This window comes from Schistocerca serialis, chromosome 3 (genome assembly GCF_023864345.2).
Source record: "Schistocerca serialis cubense isolate TAMUIC-IGC-003099 chromosome 3, iqSchSeri2.2, whole genome shotgun sequence".
Taxonomy (NCBI): Eukaryota; Metazoa; Arthropoda; class Insecta; order Orthoptera; family Acrididae; genus Schistocerca; species Schistocerca serialis.
The window spans coordinates 1,073,319,407-1,073,342,224 of NC_064640.1; positions in this window are offsets into that span (position 1 = coordinate 1,073,319,407).

Consider the following 22,818-nt stretch of genomic DNA (forward strand, 5'->3'; position numbering starts at 1 on the left):
GCACTGGAATCTAAAACCGGTGTCACAGGAGAGGTTCAAAAGATAGATAGTAAGAGGAGCCGGACTTCTTGTAATTGAGTCGGCATTGTGCCTTTTGTATTTAATTCCGATGCAATTTCTGTGTTTCATCGTCAATAAGAAGGTCAGCTGGATACAGTAAACCTGAAGTGTAGCATCGGAATCTATAACTAGTGTCATAGGAATGGTTCAAATCATAGACAGTAAGAAGAGCCAGTCTAATTGTACGTGAGTCGGCATTGTGCCTTTTGTATTTAATTCCGATCAATTTTCTGTGTTTGATCGTCCATAAGAAGGTCAGAGGGATACAGTAAACCTGAAGTGAAGCATCGGAATCTATAACTAGTGTCACAGGAATGGTTCAAATCATAGACAGAAGGAAGAGTCAGTCTACTTGTACTTAAGTCGGCATTGTGCCTTTTGTATTTAATTCCGATGCAATTTCTGTGTTTCATCATCAATAAGAAGTTCCAAGGGATACAGTAAACCTGAAGTGAGGCATTGGAATCCATAACTAGTGTCACAGGAATGGTTCAAAACATAGATAGTATGAAGAGTCAGGCTTCTTGAACTTAAGTCGGCATGGTGCCTTTTGTATTTAATTCCGAAGCAATTTCTGTGTTTCATCGTCAATATGAAGGTCCATGGGATACAGTAAACATATAGTGAAGCATCGGAATCTAATACTGGTCTCACAGGAAATTTTCAAACATAGTCAGTAAGAAGAGTCAGTCTTCTTCTACTTAAGTCGGCATTGTGCCTTTTCTATTTAATTCCGATGCAATTTCTGTGTTTCATCGTCAGTACGACGGTCATAGGGATTCAGTTAACCTGAAGTGAAACATCGGAATCTATACCTAATGGCACAGGAATGGTTCAAAACATTGAGAGTAAGAAGAGTCAGTCTTCTTGTACTTAAGTCGGCATTGTGCATTTTGTATTTAATTCTGATGCAATTTCTGTGTTTCTTCGTCAGTACGACGGTCGGTGGGATACAGTAAACCTGAAGTGAAGCAATGGAATCCATACCTAGTGTCACAGGAATGGTTCAAAACATAGACAGTAAGAAGAGTCAGTCTTCTTGTACTTAAGTCGGCATTGTTCATTTTGTATTTAATTCCGATGCAATTTCTGTGTTTCATCTTCAGTAAGAAGGGGAGAGGGACACAGTAAAACTGAAGTGAAGCATCGGAATCTAGAACTAGTCTCACAGGAATGGTTCATAACGTAGACAGTAAGAAGATTCAGTCTTCTTGTACTTAAGTCGGCATTGTGCCTTTTGTATTTAATTCCGATGCATTTTCTTTGTTTCATCGTCAATAAGAAGGTCAGCTGGAAACAGTAAACCTGAAGTGAAGCATCGGAATCTATAACTAGTGTCACAGGAATGGTTCAAAGCATAGACAGGAAAAAGTGTCAGTTATCTTGTACTGAAGTCGGCATTGTGCATTTTCTATTTAATTCCCATGCAATTTCTGTGTTCGTCGTCAATAAGAACGCCCAAGGGATACAGTAAACCTGAAGTGAAGCTTCGGAATCCAAAACTAGTGTCACAGGAATGGTTCAAAACATTGACAGTAAGAAGAGTCAGTCTTCTTGTACTTAAATCGGCATTGTGCCTTTTGTATTTAATTCCGATGCAATTTCTGTGTTTTATCTTCAGTAAGAAGGGGAGAGGGATACAGTAAAACTGAAGTGAAGCATCGGAATCTATAACTAGTGTCACAGGAATGGTTCAAAACATAGATATTAAGAAGAGTCTTTTATCTTGTACTTAAGTCGGCATTGTGCCTTTTCTTTTTAATTCCGATGCAATTTCTGTGCTTCGTCGTTAATAAGAAGGTCCAAGGGATACAGTAAACTTGAAGTGAAGCATCGGAATCAAAACCGGTCTCACAGGAAAGGTTCAAAACATAGACAGTAAGAAGAGCCAGACTGCTTGTACCTGAGTCGGCATTGTGCCTTTTGTATTTATTTCCCATGCAATTTCTGTGTTTCATCGTTAATAAGACGGTCAGTGGGATACAGTAAACCTGAAGTGCAGCATCGGAATCTATAACTAGTGTCACAGGAGTGGTTCAATACATAGACAGTAAAAAGAGTCAGTCCTCTTGTACTTATGTCGGCATTGTGCCTTTTGTATTTAATTTTGATGCAATTTCTGTGTTTCATCGTCAATAAAAAGGTCAGTTGGATACAGTAAACCTGAAGTGAAGCATCGGAATCTGTAACTAGTGTCACAGGAATGGTTCAAAACATAGACAGGAAAATGAGTCAGTTTTCTTTTACTTATGTCGGCGCTGTGCATTTTCTATATAATTCCGATGCAATTTCTGTGTTCGTCGTCAATAACAAGGTCCAAGGAATACTGTAAACCTGAAGTGAAGCATCTGAAACTAAAACCGGTGTCACAGGAGAGGTTCAAAACATAGACTGTAAGAGGAGCCGGACTTCTTGTACTTTATTCATTATTGTGTCTTTTGTATTTAATTCCGATGCAATTTCTGTGTTTCATCTTCAATAAGAAGGTCAGAGGGATACAGTAAAACTGAAGTGAAGCATCGGAATCTATAACTTGTGTCACATGAATGGTTCAAAGCAAAACAGTAGGAAGAGTCAGTCTTCTTGTACTTGAGTCGGCATTGTGCCTTTTGTATTTAGTTCCGATCAATTTTCTGTGTTTGATCGTCAATAAGACGGTCACAGGGATACAGTAAACATGAAGTGCAGCATCGGATTCTATAACTAGTGTCATAGGAATGGTTCAAAACATAGACAGTAAGAAGAGCCAGTCTTCTTGTACTTAAGTCGGCATTGAGCCTTTTGTATTTAATTCCGATGCAATTTCTGTGTTTCATCGTCTGTACGACGGTCAGAGGGATACAGTAAACCTGAAGTGAAACCTCGGAATCTATAACTAGTGTCACAGGAATGGTTCAAAACATAGACAGTAAGAAGAGTCAGTCTTCTTGTACTTAAGTCGGCATTGTGCCTTTTGTATTTAATTCCGATGCAACTTCTGTGTTTCATCGTCAGTACGACGGTCGGTGGGATACAGTAAACCTGAAGTGAAGCATCGGAATCATTAACTAGTGTCACAGGAATGGTTCAAAACATAGACAGTAAGAAGAGTCACTTTTCTTGCACTTAAGTCGGCATTGTGCCTTTTGTATATAATTCCGATGCAATTTCTGTGTTTCATCGTCAATACGAAGGTCACAGGGATACAGTAAAACTGAAGTGAAGGATCGGAATCTATGACTAGTGTCACAGGAATGGTTCAAAACATAGACACGAAGAAGAGTCAATCTTCTTGTACGGGAGTCGGCATTGTGCCTTTTGTATTTAATTCCGATGCAATTTCTGTGTTTCATCTTCAACGAGAAGGTGAAAGGGATACAGTAAAACTGAAGTGAAGCATCGGAACCTATGACTAGTGTCACAGGAATGGTTCATAACATAGACAGTAACAAGATTCAGTCTTCTTTACTTTAGTCGGCATTGTGCCATTTGTATTTAATTCCGATACGATTTCTGTGTTCGTCGTCAGTAAGAACGTCCGAGGGATACAGTAAACCTGATGAGAAGCATCGGAATCTAAAACCGGTCTCACAGGAAAGGTTCAAAACATAGACAGTAAGAAGAGCCAGACTACTTGTACTTGAGTTGGAATTGGGCCTTTTGTATTTAATTCCGATGCAATTTCTGTGTTTCATCGTCAATAAGAATGTCAGAGGGATACAGTAAAACTGAAGTGAAACATCGGAATCTATAACTAGTGTCACAGGAATGTATCAAAACATAGACAGTAAGAAGAGTCAGTCTTCTTGTAGTTAAGTCGGCATTGTGCCTTTTATATTTAATTCCGATGCAATTTCTGTGTTTCATCGTCAATAAGAAGATCAGCTGGATACAGTAAACCTGAAGTGAAGCGTCTTAATCTATAACTAGTGTCACAGGAATGGTTCAAAACATAGATATTCAGAAGAGTCCTTTTTCTTGTACATAAGTCGGTATTGTGCCTTTTCTATTTAATTCCGATGCAAGTTCTGTGTTTCGTCGTCAATAAGAAGGTCGCAGGGATACAGTAAACCTGAAGTGAAGCATCGGAATCTAAACCGGTCTCACAGGATAGGTTCAAAACATAGAAAGTAAGAAGAGCCAGACTTCTTGTACCTGAGTCGGCATTGTGCCTTTTGTATTTAATTCCGATGCAATTTCTGTGTTTCATCGTTAATAAGGCGGTCAGAGGGATACAGTAAACCGGATGTGCAGCATCGGAATCTATAACTATTGTCACAGGAATGGTTCAAAACATAGACAGTAGAATGAGTCAGTCTTCTTGTACTTATGTCGGCATTGTGCCTTTTGTATTTAATTTTGATGTAATTTCTGTGTTTCATCGTCAATAAGAAGGTCAGCTGGATACAGTAAACCTGAAGTGAAGCATCGGAATCTTTAACTAGTGTCACAGGAATGGTTCAAAACATAGACAGGAAAAAGAGGTAGTTTTCTTGTACTTAAGTCGGCGTTGTGCATTTTCTATTTAATTCCGATGCAATTTCTGTGTTCGTCGTCAATAAGAAGGTCCAAGGAATACAGTAAACCTGATGTGAAGCATCGGAATCTAAGACCGGTCTCACAGGAAAGGTTCAAAACATAGACAGTAAGAAAAGCCAGACTACTTGTACTTGAGTTGGAATTGGGCCTTTTGTATTTAATTCCGATGCAATTTCTGTGTTTCATCGTCAATAAGACGGTCAGAGGGATACAGTAAAACTGAAGTGAACCATCGAAATCTATAACTAGTGTCACAGGAATGGTTCAAGACATAGAGAGAACGAAGAGTCTGTTTTCTTGTACTTAAGTCATCATTGTGCCTTTTGTATTTAATTCCGATGCAATTTCTGCGTTTCATCGTCAATAAGAAGGTCACAGGGATACAGTAAACCTGAAGTGAAGCATTAGAATCTGTAACTAGTGTCACAGGAATGTTTCAAAACATAAACGGTAAGAAGAGTCAATCTTCTTGTACTTGAGACCGCAATGTGCCTTTTGTATTTAATTCCGATGCAATTTCTGTGTTTCATCGTCAATACGACGGTCAGAGGGATACAGTAAACCTGAAGTGAAGCATCGGAATCTATAACTAGTGTCACAGGAATGGTTCAAAACATAGACAGTAAGAAGAGTCAGACTTCTAGTACTTGAGTCGGCATTGTGCCTTTTGTATTTAATTCCGATGCAATTTCTGTGTTTCATCGTTAATGAGGCGGTCAGAGGGATACAGTAAACCGGATGTGCAGCATCGGAATCTATAACTATTGTCACAGGAATGGTTCAAAACATAGATAGTAGAATGAGTCAGTCTTCTTGTACTTATGTCGGCATTGTGCCTTTTGTATTTAATTTTGATGTAATTTCTGTGTTTCATCGTCAATAAGAAGGTCAGCTGGATACAGTAAACCTGAAGTGAAGCATCGGAATCTTTAACTAGTGTCACAGGAATGGTTCAAAACATAGACAGGAAAAAGAGTTAGTTTTCTTGTACTTAAGTCGGCGTTGTGCATTTTCTATTTAATTCCGATGCAATTTCTGTGTTCGTCGTCAATAAGAAGGTCCAAGGAATACAGTAAACCTGATGTGAAGCATCGGAATCTAAAACCGGTCTCACAGGAAAGGTTCAAAACATAGACAGTAAGAAGAGCCAGACTACTTGTACTTGAGTTGGAATTGTGCCTTTTGAATTTAATTCCGATGCAATTTCTGTGTTTCATCGTCAATAAGACGGTCAGAGGGATACAGTAAAACTGAAGTGAACCATCGAAATCTATAACTAGTGTCACAGGAATGGTTCAAGACATAGACAGAACGAAGAGTCAGTTTTCTTGTACTTAAGTCATCATTGTGCCTTTTGTATTTAATTCCGATGCAATTTCTGCGTTTCATCGTCAATAAGAAGGTCACAGGGATACAGTAAACCTGAAGTGAAGCATTAGAATCTGTAACTAGTGTCACAGGAATGTTTCAAAACATAAACGGTATGAAGAGTCAATCTTCTTGTACTTGAGTCCGCATTGTGCCTTTTGTATTTAATTCCGATGCAATTTCTGTGTTTCATCGTCAATAAAGAGGTCAGCAGGAAACAGTAAACCTGAAGAGAAGCATCGGAATCCATAACTAGTGGCACAGGAATGGTTCAAAACATAGACAGGAAGAAGAGCCAGTCTTCTTGTACATGAGTCGGCATTGTGCCTTATGTATTTAACTCCGATGCAATTTCTGGGTTTCATCGTCAATACGACGGTCAGAGGGATACAGTAAACCTGAAGTGAAGCATCGGAATCTATAACTAGTGTCACAGGAATGGTTCAAAACATAGACAGTAAGAAGAGTCAGACTTCTAGTACTTGAGTCGGCATTGTGCCTTTCGTATTTAATTCCGATGCAATTTCTGTGTTTCATCGTCAATAAGAATGTCAGAGGGATACAGTGAAACTGAAGTGAAACATCGGAATCTATAACTAGTGTCACAGGAATGTAACAAAACATAGACAGTAAGAAGAGTCAGTCTTCTTGTACTTGAGTCGGCATTGTGCCTTTTGTATTTAATTCCGATGCAATTTCTGTGTTTCATCGTCAATAAGAAGGTCAGCTGGATACAGTAAACCTGAAGTTAAGCGTCTTAATCTATAACTAGTGTAACAGAAATGGTTCAGAACATAGATATTCAGAAGAGTCCATTTTCTTGTACATAAGTCGGAATTGTGCATTTTCTATTTAATTCCGATGCAATTTCTGTGTTTCGTCGTCAATAAGAAGGTCCAAGGAATACAGTAAACCTGAAGTGAAGCACCGGAATCTAAAACCGGTGTCACAGGAGAGGTTCAAAACATAGACAATAAGAAGAGCCGGACTTCTTGTAATTGAGTCGGCATTGTGCCTTTTGTATTTAATTCCGATCAATTTCCTGTGTTTGATCGTCCATAAGAAGGTCAGAGGGATACAGTAAACCTGAAGTGAAGCATCGGAATCTATAACTAGTGTCACAGGAATGGTTCAAATCATAGACAGAAGGAAGAGTCAGTCTACTTGTACTTAAGTCGGCATTGTGCCTTTTGTATTTAATTCCGATGCAATTTCTGTGTTTCATCATCAATAAGAAGTTCCAAGGGATACAGTAAACCTGAAGTGAGGCATTGGAATCCATAACTAGTGTCACAGGAATGGTTAAAACATAGACAGTATGAAGAGTCAGGCTTCTTGAACTTAAGTCGGCATGGTACCTTTTGTATTTAATTCCGAAGCAATTTCTGTGTTTCATCGTCAATAAGAAGGTCCATGGGATACAGTAAACATATAGTGAAGCATCGGAATCTAATACTGGTCTCACAGGAAATGATCAAACATAGTCAGTAAGAAGAGTCAGTCTTCTTCTACTTAAGTCGGCATTGTGCCTTTTCTATTTAATTCCGATGCAATTTCTGTGTTTCATCGTCAGTACGACGGTCATAGGGATTCAGTTAACCTGAAGTGAAACATCGGAATCCATACCTAGTGTCACAGGAATGGTTCAAAACATTGAGAGTAAGAAGAGTCAGTCTTCTTGTACTTAAGTCGGCATTGTGCCTTTTGTATTTAATTCTGATGCAATTTCTGTGTTTCATCGTCAGTACGACGGTCGGTGGGATACAGTAAACCTGAAGTGAAGCATCGGCATCTAAAACTAGTGTCACAGGAATGGTTCAAAACATAGACAGTAAGAAGAGTCAGTCTTCTTGTACTTAAGTCGGCATTGTGCATTTTGTATTTAATTCCGATGCAATTTCTGTGTTTCATCTTCAGTAAGAAGGGGAGAGGGACACAGTAAAACTGAAGTGAAGCATCGGAATCTATAAAAAGTGTCACAGGAATGGTTCATAACGTAGACAGTAAGAAGATTCAGTCTTCTTGTACTTAAGTCGGCATTGTGCCTTTTGTATTTAATTCCGATGCAATTTCTTTGTTTTATCGTCAATAAGAAGGTCAGCTGGAAACAGTAAACCTGAAGTGAAGCATCGGAATCTATAACTAGTGTCACAGGAATGGTTCAAAACATAGACAGGAAAAAGTGTCAGTTATCTTGTACTGAAGTCGGCATTGTGCATTTTCTATTTAATTCCCATGCAATTTCTGTGTTCGTCGTCAATAAGAACGCCCAAGGGATACAGTAAACCTGAAGTGAAGCATCGGAATCCGAAACTAGTGTCACAGGAATGGTTCAAAACATAGACAGTAAGAAGAGTCAGTCTTCTTGTACTTAAGTCGGCATTGTGCCTTTTGTATTTAATTCCGATGCAATTTCTGTGTTTCATCTTCAATCAGAAGGTCAGAGCGACACAGTAAACCTGAAGTGAAGCATTGGAATCTATAACTAGTGTCACAGGAATGGTTCAAATCATAGACAGGAAAAAGTGTTAGTCATCTTGTACTGAAGTCGTCATTGTGCATTTTCTATTTAATTCCGATGCAATTTCTGTGTTCGTCGTCAATAAGAACGTCCAAGGGATACAGTAAACCTGATGTGAAGCATCAGAAGCTAAAACCGGTCTCACAGGAAAGGTTCAAAACACAGACAGTAAGAAGAGCCAGACTACTTGTACTTGAGTTGGAATTGGGCCTTTTGTATTTAATTCCGATGCAATTTCTGTGTTTCATCTTCAATAAGAATGTCAGAGGGATACAGTAAAACTGAAGTGAAACATCGGAATCTATAACTAGTGTCACAGGAATGTATCAAAACATAGACAGTAAGAAGAGTCAGTCTTCTTGTAGTTAAGTCGGCATTGTGTCTTTTGTATTTAATTCCGATGCAATTTCTGTGCTTCATCGTCAATAAGAAGATCAGCTGGATACAGTAAACCTGTAGTGGAGCGTCTTAATCTATAACTAGTGTCACAGGAATGGTTCAAAACATAGATATTCAGAAGAGTCCTTTTTCTTGTACATAAGTCGGCATTGTGCCTTTTCTATTTAATTCCGAAGCAATTTCTGTGTTTCATCGTCAATAAGAAGGTCCATGGGATACGGTAAACATATAGTGAAGCATCGGAATCTAATACTGGTCTCACAGGAAATGTTCAAACATAGTCAGTAAGAAGAGTCAGTCTTCTTCTACTTAAGTCGGCATTGTGCCTTTTCTATTTAATTCCGATGCAATTTCTGTGTTTCATCGTCAGTACGACGGTCATAGGGATTCAGTTAACCTGAAGTGAAACATCGGAATCCATACCTAGTGTCACAGGAAAGGTTCAAAACATTGAGAGTAAGAAGAGTCAGTCTTCTTGTACTTAAGTCGGCATTGTGCCTTTTGTATTTAATTCTGATGCAATTTCTGTGTTTCATCGTCAGTACGACGGTCGGTGGGATACAGTAAACCTGAAGTGAAGCATCGGCATCTAAAACTAGTGTCACAGGAATGGTTCAAAACATAGACAGTAAGAAGAGTCAGTCTTCTTGTACTTAAGTCGGCATTGTGCATTTTGTATTTAATTCCGATGCAATTTCTGTGTTTCATCTTCAGTAAGAAGGGGAGAGGGACACAGTAAAACTGAAGTGAAGCATCGGAATCTATAAAAAGTGTCACAGGAATGGTTCATAACGTAGACAGTAAGAAGATTCAGTCTTCTTGTACTTAAGTCGGCATTGTGCCTTTTGTATTTAATTCCGATGCAATTTCTTTGTTTTATCGTCAATAAGAAGGTCAGCTGGAAACAGTAAACCTGAAGTGAAGCATCGGAATCTATAACTAGTGTCACAGGAATGGTTCAAAACATAGACAGGAAAAAGTGTCAGTTATCTTGTACTGAAGTCGGCATTGTGCATTTTCTATTTAATTCCCATGCAATTTCTGTGTTCGTCGTCAATAAGAACGCCCAAGGGATACAGTAAACCTGAAGTGAAGCATCGGAATCCGAAACTAGTGTCACAGGAATGGTTCAAAACATAGACAGTAAGAAGAGTCAGTCTTCTTGTACTTAAGTCGGCATTGTGCCTTTTGTATTTAATTCCGATGCAATTTCTGTGTTTCATCTTCAATCAGAAGGTCAGAGCGACACAGTAAACCTGAAGTGAAGCATCGGAATCTATAACTAGTGTCACAGGAATGGTTCAAATCATAGACAGGAAAAAGTGTTAGTCATCTTGTACTGAAGTCGTCATTGTGCATTTTCTATTTAATTCCGATGCAATTTCTGTGTTCGTCGTCAATAAGAACGTCCAAGGGATACAGTAAACCTGATGTGAAGCATCGGAAGCTAAAACCGGTCTCACAGGAAAGGTTCAAAACACAGACAGTAAGAAGAGCCAGACTACTTGTACTTGAGTTGGAATTGGGCTTTTGTATTTAATTCCGATGCAATTTCTGTGTTTCATCTTCAATAAGAATGTCAGAGGGATACAGTAAAACTGAAGTGAAACATCGGAATCTATAACTAGTGTCACAGGAATGTATCAAAACATAGACAGTAAGAAGAGTCAGTCTTCTTGTAGTTAAGTCGGCATTGTGTCTTTTGTATTTAATTCCGATGCAATTTCTGTGCTTCATCGTCAATAAGAAGATCAGCTGGATACAGTAAACCTGTAGTGGAGCGTCTTAATCTATAACTAGTGTCACAGGAATGGTTCAAAACATAGATATTCAGAAGAGTCCTTTTTCTTGTACATAAGTCGGCATTGTGCCTTTTCTATTTAATTCCGATGCAATTTCTGTGTTTCGTCGTCAATAAGAAGGTCGCAGGGATACAGTAAACCTGAAGTGAAGCATCGGAATCTAAACCGGGCTCACAGGAAATGTTCAAAACATAGACAGTAAGAAGAGCCAGACTTCTTGTACCTGAGTCGGCATTGTGCCTTTTGTATTTAATTCCGATGCAATTTCTGTGTTTCATCGTTAATAAGACGGTCAGAGGGATACAGTAAACCGGATGTGCAGCATCGGAATCTATAACTGTTGTCACAGGAATGGTTCAAAACATAGACAGTAGAATGAGTCAGTCATCTTGTACTTATGTCGGCATTGTGCCTTTTGTATTTAATTTTGATGTAATTTATGTGTTTCATCATCAATAAGAAGGTCAGCTGGATACAGTAAACCTGAAGTGAAGCATCGGAATTTTTAACTAGTGTCACAGCAATGGTTCAAAACATAGACAGGAAAAAGAGTTAGTTTTCTTGTACTTAAGGCGGCGTTGTGCATTTTCTATTTAATTCCGATGCAATTTCTGTGTTCGTCGTCAATAAGAAGGTCCAAGGAATACAGTAAACCTGATGTGAAGCATCGGAATCTAAAACCGGTCTCACAGGAAAGGTTCAAAACATAGACAGTAAGAAGAGCCAGACTACTTGTACTTGAGTTGGAATTGGGCCTTTTGTATTTAATTCCGATGCAATTTCTGTGTTTCATCGTCAATAAGACGGTCAGAGGGATACAGTAAAACTGAAGTGAACCATCAAAATCTATAACTAGTGTCACAGGAATGGTTCAAGACATAGAAAGAACGAAGAGTCAGTTTTCTTGTACTTAAGTCATCATTGTGCCTTTTGTATTTATTTCCGATGCAATTTCTGCGTTTCATCGTCAATAAGAAGGTCACGGGGATACAGTAAACCTCAAGTGAAGCATCAGAATCTCTAACTAGTGTCACAGGAATGTTTCAAAACATAAACGGTAAGAAGAGTCAATCTTCTTGTACTTGAGTCCGCATTGTGCCTTTTGAATTTAATTCCGATGCAATTTCTGTGTTTCATCCTCAATAAGAAGGTCAGCTGGAAACAGTAAACCTGAAGAGAAGCATCGGAATCCATAACTAGTGGCACCGGAATGGTTCAAAACATAGACAGTAAGAAGAGCCAGTCTTCTTGTACATGAGTCGCCATTGTGCCTTTTGTATTTAATTCCGATGCAATTTCTGTGTTTCATCGTCAATACGACTGTCACAGGGATACAGTAAAACTGAAGTGAAACATCGGAATCTATAACTAGTGTCACAGGAATGTATCAAAACATAGACTGTAAGAAGAGTCAGTCTTCTTGTACTTGAGTCGGCATTGTGCCTTTTGTATTTATTTCCGATGCAATTTCTGTGTTTCATCGTCAATAAGAAGGTCTGCTGGATACAGTAAACCTGAAGTTAAGCGTCTTAATCTATAACTAGTGTAACAGGAATGGTTCAGAACATAGATATTCAGAAGAGTCCTTTTTCTTGTACATATGTCGGAATTGTGCCTTTTCTATTTAATTCCGATGCAATTTCTGTGTTTCGTCGTCAATAAGAAGGTCCCAGGGATACAGTAAACCTGAAGTGAAGCATCGGAATCTAAACCGGTCTCACAGGAAAGGTTCAAAACATTGACAGTAAGAAGAGCCAGACTTCTTGTACCTGAGTCGGCATTGTGCCTTTTGTATTTAATTCCGATGCAATTTCTGTGTTTCATCCTTAATAAGACGGTCAGAGGGATACAGTAAACCTGAAGTGCAGCATCGGAATCTATAACTATTGTAACAGGAATGTTTCAAAACATAGACAGTAGAATGAGTCAGTCTTCTTGTACTAATGTCGGCATTGTGCTTTTTGTATTAAATTCCGATGCAATTTCTGTGTTTGATCGTCAATAAGTAGGTCAGAGCGATACAGTAAACCTGAAGTGAAGCATCGGAATCTATAACTAGTTTCACAGGAATGGTTCAAAACATAGATAGTAAGAAGAGTCAATTTTCTTGTACTTAAGTCGGCATTGTGTCTTATGTATTTAATTCCGATGCAATTTCTGAGTTTCATCGTCAATAAGAAGGTCCAAGGGATACAGTAAAACTGAAGTGAAGCATCGGAATCAAATCCGGTCTCACAGGAAAGGTTCATAACATAGACAGTAAGAAGAGCCAGACTCCTTGTACCTGAGTCGGCATTGTGCCTTTTGTATTTAATTCCGATGCAATTTCTGTGTTTCATCGTTAATAAGACGGTCAGGGGGATACAGTAAACCTGAAGTGCAGCATCGGAATCAATAACTAGTGTCACGGGAGTGGTTCAAAACATAGACAGTAAAAAGAGTCAGTCTTCCTGTACTTATATCGGCATTGTGCCTTTCGTATTTAATTTTGATGCAATTTCTGTGTTTCATCGTCAATAAGAAGGTCAGCTGGATACAGTAAACCTGAAGTGAAGCATCGGAATCTTTAACTACAGTCACAGGAATGGTTCAAAGCATAGACAGGAAAAAGAGTCAGTTTTCTTGTACTTATGTCGGCGTTGTGCATATTCTATTTAATTTCGATGTAATTTCTGTGTTCGTCGTCAATAAGAAGGTCCAAGGAATACAGTAAACCTGAAGTGAAGCATCGGAATCTAAGACCGGTGTCAGAGGAGAGGTTCAAAACATAGACAGTAAGAAGAGCCGCACTTCTTGTACTTGAGTCAGCATTGTGCCTTTTGTATGTAATTCCGATGCAATTTCTGTGTTTCATCTCCAATAAGAAGGTCAGAGGTATACAGTAAACCTAAAGTGAAGCATCGGAATCTAACACTAGTGTCTCAGGATTGGTTCAAATAATAGACGGTAGGAAGAGTCAGTCTTCTTGTACTTAAGTCGTCATTGTGCCTTTTGTATTTAATTCCTATGCAATTTCTGAGTCTCGTCGTCAATAAGAAGGTCCAAGGGATACAGTAAACATGAAGTGAGGCATCGGAATCTGTGACTGTTGTCACAGGAATGGTTCAAAACATAGACAGTAGGAAGAGTCAGTCTTCTTGTACTTAAGTCGGCATTGTGCCTTTTGTATTTAATTCCGATGCAATTTCTGTGTTTCATCATCAATAAGAAGTTCCAAGGGATACAGTAAACCTGAAGTGAGGCATCGGAATCAATAACTAGTGTCACAGGAATGGTTCAAAACATAGTCAGTATGAAGAGTCAGTCTTCTTGTACTTAAGTCGGCATGGTGCCTTTTGTATTTAATTCCGATGCAATTTCTGTGTTTCATCGTCAATAAGAAGGTCCATGGGAAACAGAAAACATATAGTGAAGCATAGGAATCTAATACTGGTCTCACAGGAAATGTTCAAACATAGTCAGTAAGTAGAGTCATTCTTCTTGTACTTAAGTCGGCATTGTGCCTTTTCTATTTAATTCCGATGCAATTGCTGTGTTTCATCGTCAGTACGACGGTCAGAGGGATACAGTAAACCTGAAGTGAAACATCGTAATCTATAACTAGTGTCACAGGAATGGTTCAAAACATAGACAGTAAGAAGAGTCAGTCTTATTGTACTTAAGTCGGCATTGTGCCTTTTGTATTTAATTCCGATGCAATTTCTGTGTTTCATCGTCCGTACGACGGTCGGTGGGATACAGTAAACCTGAAGTGAAGCATCGGAATCTATAAGTAGTGTCAAGGAATGGTTCAAAGCATAGACAGTAGGTAGAGTCAGTCTTCTTGTACTTAAGTCGACATTGTGCCTTCTGCATTTAATTCCGATGCAATTTCTGTGTTTCATCGTCAATAAGAAGGTCCAAGGGATACAGTAAAACTGGATTGAGGCATCGGAATCTATAACTAGTGTCACAGGAATGGTTCAAAACATAGACAGTAGGAAGAGTCAGTCTTCTTGTACTTAAGTCGGCATTGTGCCTTTTGTATTTAATTCCGATGCAATTTCTGTGTTTCATCGTCAATAAGAAGGTCCAAGAGATACAGTAAACCTGAAGTGAGATATCGGAATCTATAACTAGTGTCACAGGAATGGTTCAAAACATAGTCAGTATGAAGGCTCAGTCTTCTTGTACTTCAGTCGGCATGGTGCCTTTTGTATTTAATTACGATGCAATTTCTGTGTTTCATCGTCAATAAGAAGGTCCATAGGATACAGTAAACATATAGTGAAGCATCGGAATCTAATACTGGTCTCACAGGAAATGTTAAATCATAGTCAGTAAGAAGAGTCAGTCTTCCTGTACTTAAGTCGGCATTGTGCCTTTTGTATTTAATTCTGATGCAATTTCTGTGTTTCATCGTCAGTACGACGGTCGGTGGGATACAGTAAACCTGAAGTGAAGCATCGGAATCTAAAACTAGTGTCACAGGAATGGTTCAAAACATAGACAGTAAGAAGAGTCAGTCTTCTTGTACTTAAGTCGGCATTGTGCCTTTTGTATTTAATTCCGATGCAATTTCTGTGTTTTATCGTCAATAAGAAAGTCACAGGGATACAGTAAACCTGAAGTGAAGCATCGGAATCTACAACTAGTGTCACAGGAATGGTTCAAAATGTAAACGGTAAGAAGAGTCAATCTTCTTGTACTTGAGTCGGCATCGTGCCTTTTGTATTTAATTCCGATGCAATTTCTGTGTTTCATCGACAATAAGAAGGTCAGCTGGAAACAGTAAACCTGAAGAGAAGCATCGGAATCCATAACTAGTGTCACAGGAATGATTCAAAACATAGACAGGAAGAAGAGCCAGTCTTCTTGTACTTGAGTCGGCATTGTGCTTTTGTATTTAATTCCAATGCAATTTCTGTGTTTCATCGTTAATGAGACGGTCAGTGGGATACAGTAAACCTGAAGTGCAGCATCGGAATCAATAACTAGTGTCACGGGAGTGGTTCAAAACATAGACAGTAAAAAGAGTCAGTCTTCTTGTACTTATGTCGGCATTGTGCCTTTTGTATTTAATTTTGATGCAATTTCTGTGTTTCATCGTCAATAAGAAGGTCAGCTGGATACAGTAAACCTGAAGTGAAGCATCGGAATCTTTAACTAGTGTCACAGGAATGGTTCAAAGCATAGACAGGAAAAAGAGTCAGTTTTCTTGTACTTATGTCGGCGTTGTGCATATTCTATTTAATTTCAATGTAATTTCTGTGTTCGTCGTCAATAAGAAGGTCCAAGGAATACAGTAAACCTGAAGTGAAGCATCGGAATCTAAAACCGGTGTCACAGGAGAGGTTGAAAACATAGACAGTAAGAAGAGCCGGACTTCTTGTACTTGAGTCAGCATTGTGCCTTTTGTATGTAATTCCGATGCAATTTCTGTGTTTCATCTTCAATAAGAAGGTCAGAGGTATACAGTAAACCTAAAGTGAAGCATCGGAATCTAACACTAGTGTCTCAGGATTGGTTCAAATCATAGACGGTAGGAAGAGTCAGTCTTCTTGTACTTAAGTCGTCATTGTGCCTTTTGTATTTAATTCCGATGCAATTTCTGAGTCTCGTCGTCAATAAGAAGGTCCAAGGGATACAGTAAACCTGAAGTGAAGCATCGGAATCTATAACTAGTGTCATAGGAATGGTTCAAATCATAGACAGTAAGAAGAGCCAGTCTTCTTGTACTTGAGTCGGCATTGTGCCTTTTGTATTTAATTCCGATCAATTTTCTGTGTTAGATCGTCAATAGGACGGTCACAGGGATACAGTAAAGATGATGTGCAGCATCGGAATCTATTACTAGTGTCAAAGGAATGGTTCAAAACATAGACTGTGGGAAGAGCCAGTCTTCTTGTACTTAAATCGGCATTGTGCCTTTTGTATTTAATTCCTATGCAATTTCTGTGTTTCATCGTAAATAAGAAGGTCAACTGGATACAGTAAACCTGAAGTGAAACATCATAATCTTTAACTAGTGTCACAGGAATGGTTCAAAACATACACAGTAAGAAGAGTCAGTCTTCTTGTACTTAGGTCGGCATTGTGCCTTTTGTATATAATTCCGATGCAATATCTGTGTTTCATCGTCTATAAGAAGGTCGGCTGGATACAGTAAACCTGAAGTGAAGCATCGGAATCTATAACTAGTGTCATAGGAATGGTTGAAGACATAGACAGTAAGAAGAGCCAGTCTTCTTGTACTTGAGTAGGCATTGTGCCTTTTGTATTTAATTCCGATCAATTTTCTGTGTTTGATCGTTAATAAGACGGTCAGTGGGATACAGTAAACCTGAAGTGCAGGATCGGAAAATATAACTAGTGTCACAGGAGTGGTTCAAAACATAGACAGTAAAAAGAGTCAGTCTTCTTGTACATATGTCGGCATTGTGCCTTTTGTATTTAATTTTGATGCAATTTCGGTGAATCATCGTCAATAAGAAGGTCAGCTGGATACAGTAAACCTGAAGTGAAGCATCGGAATGTATAACTAGTGTCACAGGAATCGTTCAAAACATAGACTGTAAGAGGAGTCAGTTTTCTTGTACTTCAGTCGGCATTGTGCCTTTTCTATTTAATTCCGATGCAATTTCTGTGTTTCGGCGTCTATAAAAAGGTCCAAGGGATACAGTAAACTTGAAGTGAAGCATCGGAATCTAAAGCCCGTCACACAGGAAAGGTTCAAAACATAGACAGTAAGAAGAACCAGTCTTCTTGAACTTGAGTCGGCATTGTGCCTTTTGTATTTAATTCCGATGCAATTTCTGTGTTTCATCTTCAGTACGACGGTCGGTGGGATACATTAAACCTGAAGTGAAGCATCAGAATCTATAACTAGTGTTACAGGAATGGTTAAAAACATAGACAGTAAGAAGAGTCAGTCTTCTTGCACTTAAGTCGGCATTGTGCCTTTTGTATTTAATTCCGATGCAATTTCTGTGTTTCATCGTCAATAAGAAGGTCACAGGTGTACAGTAAAACTGAAGTGAAGCATCGGAATCTATGACTAGTGTCACAGGAATTGTTCAAAACATAGACAGGAAGAAGAGTCAGTCTTCTTGTACTTGAGTCGGCATTTTGCCTTTTGTATTTAATTCCAATGCAATTTCTGTGTTTCATCTTCAATAAGAAGGTGAGAGGGATACAGTAAAACTGAAGTGAAGCATCGGAATCTGTAACTAGTGTCACAGGAATGGTTCATAACATAGACAGTAAGAAGATTCAGTCTTCTTGTACTTAAGTCGGCATTGTGCCTTTTGTATTTAATTCCGATGCAATTTCTGTGTTTCATCGTCAATAAGAAGGTTAGCTGGAAACAGTAAACCTGAAGTGAAGCATCGGAATCTATAACTAGTGTCACAGGAATGGTTCAAATCATAGACAGGAAATAGGGGCAGTTATCTTGTACTGAAGTCGGCATTGTGCATTTTCTATTTAATTCCGATGCAATTTCTGTGTTCGTCGTCAATAAGAACGTCCAAGGGATACAGTAAACCTGATGTGAAGCATCGGAATCTAAAACCGGTCTCACAGGAAAGGTTCAAAACATAGACAGTAAGAAGAGCCAGACTACTTGTACTTGAGTTGGAATTGGGCCTTTTGTATTTAATTCCGATGCAATTTCTGTGTTTCATCGTCAATAAGATGGTCAGAGGGATAGAGTGAAACTGAAGTGAAGCATCGGAATCTATAACTAGTGTCACAGGAATGGTTCAAAACATAGACAGTAAGAAGAGTCAGTTTTTTTGTACTTAAGTCATCATTGTGCCTTTTATATTTAATTCCGATGCAATATCTGTGTTTCATCGTCAATAAGAAGGTCACAGGGATACAGTAAACCTGAAGTGAAGCATCAGAATCTCTAACTAGTGTCACAGGAATGGTTCAAACATAAACGGTAAGAAGAGTCAATCTTCTTGTACTTGAGTCGGCATTGTGCCTTTTGTATTTCATTCCGATGCAATTTCTTTGTTTCATCGTCAATAAGAAGGTCAGAGGGATACAGTAAAACTGAAGTGAAACATCGGAATCTATAACTAGTGTCACAGGAATGGTTCAAAACATAGATATTCGGAAGAGTCCTTCTTCTTGTGCTTAAGTCGGCATTGTGCCTTTTCTTTTTAATTCCGATGCAATTTCTGTGTTTCGTCGTCAATAAGAAGGTCCCGGGGATACAGTAAACCTGAAGTGAAGTATCGGAATCTAAACCGGTCTCACAGGAAAGGTTCAAAACATTGACAGTGAGAAGAGCCAGACTTCTTGTACCTGAGTCGGCATTGTGCCTTTTGTATTTAATTCCGATGCAATTTCTGTGTTTCATCCTTAATAAGACGGTCAGAGGGATACAGTAAACCTGAAGTGCAGCATCGGAATCTATAACTATTGTAACAGGAATGGTTCAAAACATAGACAGTAGAATGAGTCAGTCTTCTTGTACTAATATCGGCATTGTGCTTTTTGTATTAAATTCCGATGCAATTTCTGTGTTTGATCGTCAATAAGTAGGTCAGAGCGATACAGTAAACCTGAAGTGAAGCATCGGAATCTATAACTAGTTTCACAGGAATGGTTCAAAACATAGATAGTAAGAAGAGTCAATTTTCTTGTACTTAAGTCGGCATTGTGTCTTATGTATTTAATTCCGATGCAATTTCTGAGTTTCATCGTCAATAAGAAGGTCCAAGGGATACAGTAAAACTGAAGTGAAGCATCGGAATCAAAACCGGTCTCACAGGAAAGGTTCATAACATAGACAGTAAGAAGAGCCAGACTCCTTGTACCTGAGTCGGCATTGTGCCTTTTGTATTTAATTCCGATGCAATTTCTGTGTTTCATCGTTAATAAGACGGTCAGTGGGACACAGTAAACCTGAAGTGCAGCATCGGAATCAATAACTAGTGTCACGGGCGTGGTTCAAAACATAGACAGTAAAAAGAGTCAGTCTTCCTGTACTTATGTCGGCATTGTGCCTTTCGTATTTAATTTTGATGCAATTTCTGTGTTTCATCGTCAATAAGAAGGTCAGCTGGATACAGTCAACCTGAAGTGAAGCATCGGAATCTTTAACTAGAGTCACAGGAATGGTTCAAAGCATAGACAGGAAAAAGAGTCAGTTTTCTTGTACTTATGTCGGCGTTGTGCATATTCTATTTAATTTCGATGTAATTTCTGTGTTCGTCGTCAATAAGAAGGTCCAAGGAATACAGTAAACCTGAAGTGAAGCATCGGAATCTAAGACCGGTGTCAGAGGAGAGGTTCAAAACATAGACAGTAAGAAGAGCCGCACTTCTTGTACTTGAGTCAGCATTGTGCCTTTTGTATGTAATTCCGATGCAATTTCTGTGTTTCATCTCCAATAAGAAGCTCAGAGGTATACAGTAAACCTAAAGTGAAGCATCGGAATCTAACACTAGTGTCTCAGGATTGGTTCAAATAATAGACGGTAGGAAGAGTCAGTCTTCTTGTACTTAAGTCGTCATTGTGCCTTTTGTATTTAATTCCTATGCAATTTCTGAGTCTCGTCGTCAATAAGAAGGTCCAAGGGATACAGTAAACATGAAGTGAGGCATCGGAATCTGTGACTGTTGTCACAGGAATGGTTCAAAACATAGACAGTAGGAAGAGTCAGTCTTCTTGTACTTAAGTCGGCATTGTGCCTTTTGTATTTAATTCCGATGCAATTTCTGTGTTTCATCATCAATAAGAAGTTCCAAGGGATACAGTAAACCTGAAGTGAGGCATCGGAATCAATAACTAGTGTCACAGGAATGGTTCAAAACATAGTCAGTATGAAGAGTCAGTCTTCTTGTACTTAAGTCGGCATGGTACCTTTTGTATTTAATTCCGATGCAATTTCTGTGTTTCATCGTCAATAAGAAGGTCCATGGGAAACAGAAAACATATAGTGAAGCATAGGAATCTAATACTGGTCTCACAGGAAATGTTCAAACATAGTCAGTAAGTAGAGTCAGTCTTCTTGTACTTAAGTCGGCATTGTGCCTTTTCTATTTAATTCCGATGCAATTGCTGTGTTTCATCGTCAGTACGACGGTCAGAGGGATACAGTAAACCTGAAGTGAAACATCGGAATCTATAACTAGTGTCACAGGAATGGTTCAAAACATAGACAGTAAGAAGAGTCAGTCTTATTGTACTTAAGTCGGCATTGTGCCTTTTGTATTTAATTCCGATGCAATTTCTGTGTTTCATCGTCCGTACGACGGTCGGTGGGATACAGTAAACCTGAAGTGAAGCATCGGAATCTATAAGTAGTGTCAAGGAATGGTTCAAAGCATAGACAGTAGGTAGAGTCAGTCTTCTTGTACTTAAGTCGACATTGTGCCTTCTGCATTTAATTCCGATGCAATTTCTGTGTTTCATCGTCAATAAGAAGGTCCAAGGGATACAGTAAAACTGGATTGAGGCATCGGAATCTATAACTAGTGTCACAGGAATGGTTCAAAACATAGACAGTAGGAAGAGTCAGTCTTCTTGTACTTAAGTCGGCATTGTGCCTTTTGTATTTAATTCCGATGCAATTTCTGTGTTTCATCGTCAATAAGAAGGTCCAAGAGATACAGTAAACCTGAAGTGAGATATCGGAATCTATAACTAGTGTCACAGGAATGGTTCAAAACATAGTCAGTATGAAGGCTCAGTCTTCTTGTACTTCAGTCGGCATGGTGCCTTTTGTATTTAATTACGATGCAATTTCTGTGTTTCATCGTCAATAAGAAGGTCCATAGGATACAGTAAACATATAGTGAAGCATCGGAATCTAATACTGGTCTCACAGGAAATGTTAAATCATAGTCAGTAAGAAGAGTCAGTCTTCCTGTACTTAAGTCGGCATTGTGCCTTTTGTATTTAATTCTGATGCAATTTCTGTGTTTCATCGTCAGTACGACGGTCGGTGGGATACAGTAAACCTGAAGTGAAGCATCGGAATCTAAAACTAGTGTCACAGGAATGGTTCAAAACATAGACAGTAAGAAGAGTCAGTCTTCTTGTACTTAAGTCGGCATTGTGCCTTATGTATTTAATTCCGATGCAATTTCTGTGTTTTATCGTCAATAAGAAAGTCACAGGGATACAGTAAACCTGAAGTGAAGCATCGGAATCTACAACTAGTGTCACAGGAATGGTTCAAAATGTAAACGGTAAGAAGAGTCAATCTTCTTGTACTTGAGTCGGCATCGTGCCTTTTGTATTTAATTCCGATGCAATTTCTGTGTTTCATCGACAATAAGAAGGTCAGCTGGAAACAGTAAACCTGAAGGGAAGCATCGGAATCCATAACTAGTGTCACAGGAATGATTCAAAACATAGACAGGAAGAAGAGCCAGTCTTCTTGTACTTGAGTCGGCATTGTGCTTTTGTATTTAATTCCAATGCAATTTCTGTGTTTCATCGTTAATGAGACGGTCAGTGGGATACAGTAAACCTGAAGTGCAGCATCGGAATCAATAACTAGTGTCACGGGAGTGGTTCAAAACATAGACAGTAAAAAGAGTCAGTCTTCTTGTACTTATGTCGGCATTGTGCCTTTTGTATTTAATTTTGATGCAATTTCTGTGTTTCATCGTCAATAAGAAGGTCAGCTGGATACAGTAAACCTGAAGTGAAGCATCGGAATCTTTAACTAGTGTCACAGGAATGGTTCAAAGCATAGACAGGAAAAAGAGTCAGTTTTCTTGTACTTATGTCGGCGTTGTGCATATTCTATTTAATTTCAATGTAATTTCTGTGTTCGTCGTCAATAAGAAGGTCCAAGGAATACAGTAAACCTGAAGTGAAGCATCGGAATCTAAAACCGGTGTCACAGGAGAGGTTGAAAACATAGACAGTAAGAAGAGCCGGACTTCTTGTACTTGAGTCAGCATTGTGCCTTTTGTATGTAATTCCGATGCAATTTCTGTGTTTCATCTTCAATAAGAAGGTCAGAGGTATACAGTAAACCTAAAGTGAAGCATCGGAATCTAACACTAGTGTCTCAGGATTGGTTCAAATCATAGACGGTAGGAAGAGTCAGTCTTCTTGTACTTAAGTCGTCATTGTGCCTTTTGTATTTAATTCCGATGCAATTTCTGAGTCTTGTCGTCAATAAGAAGGTCCAAGGGA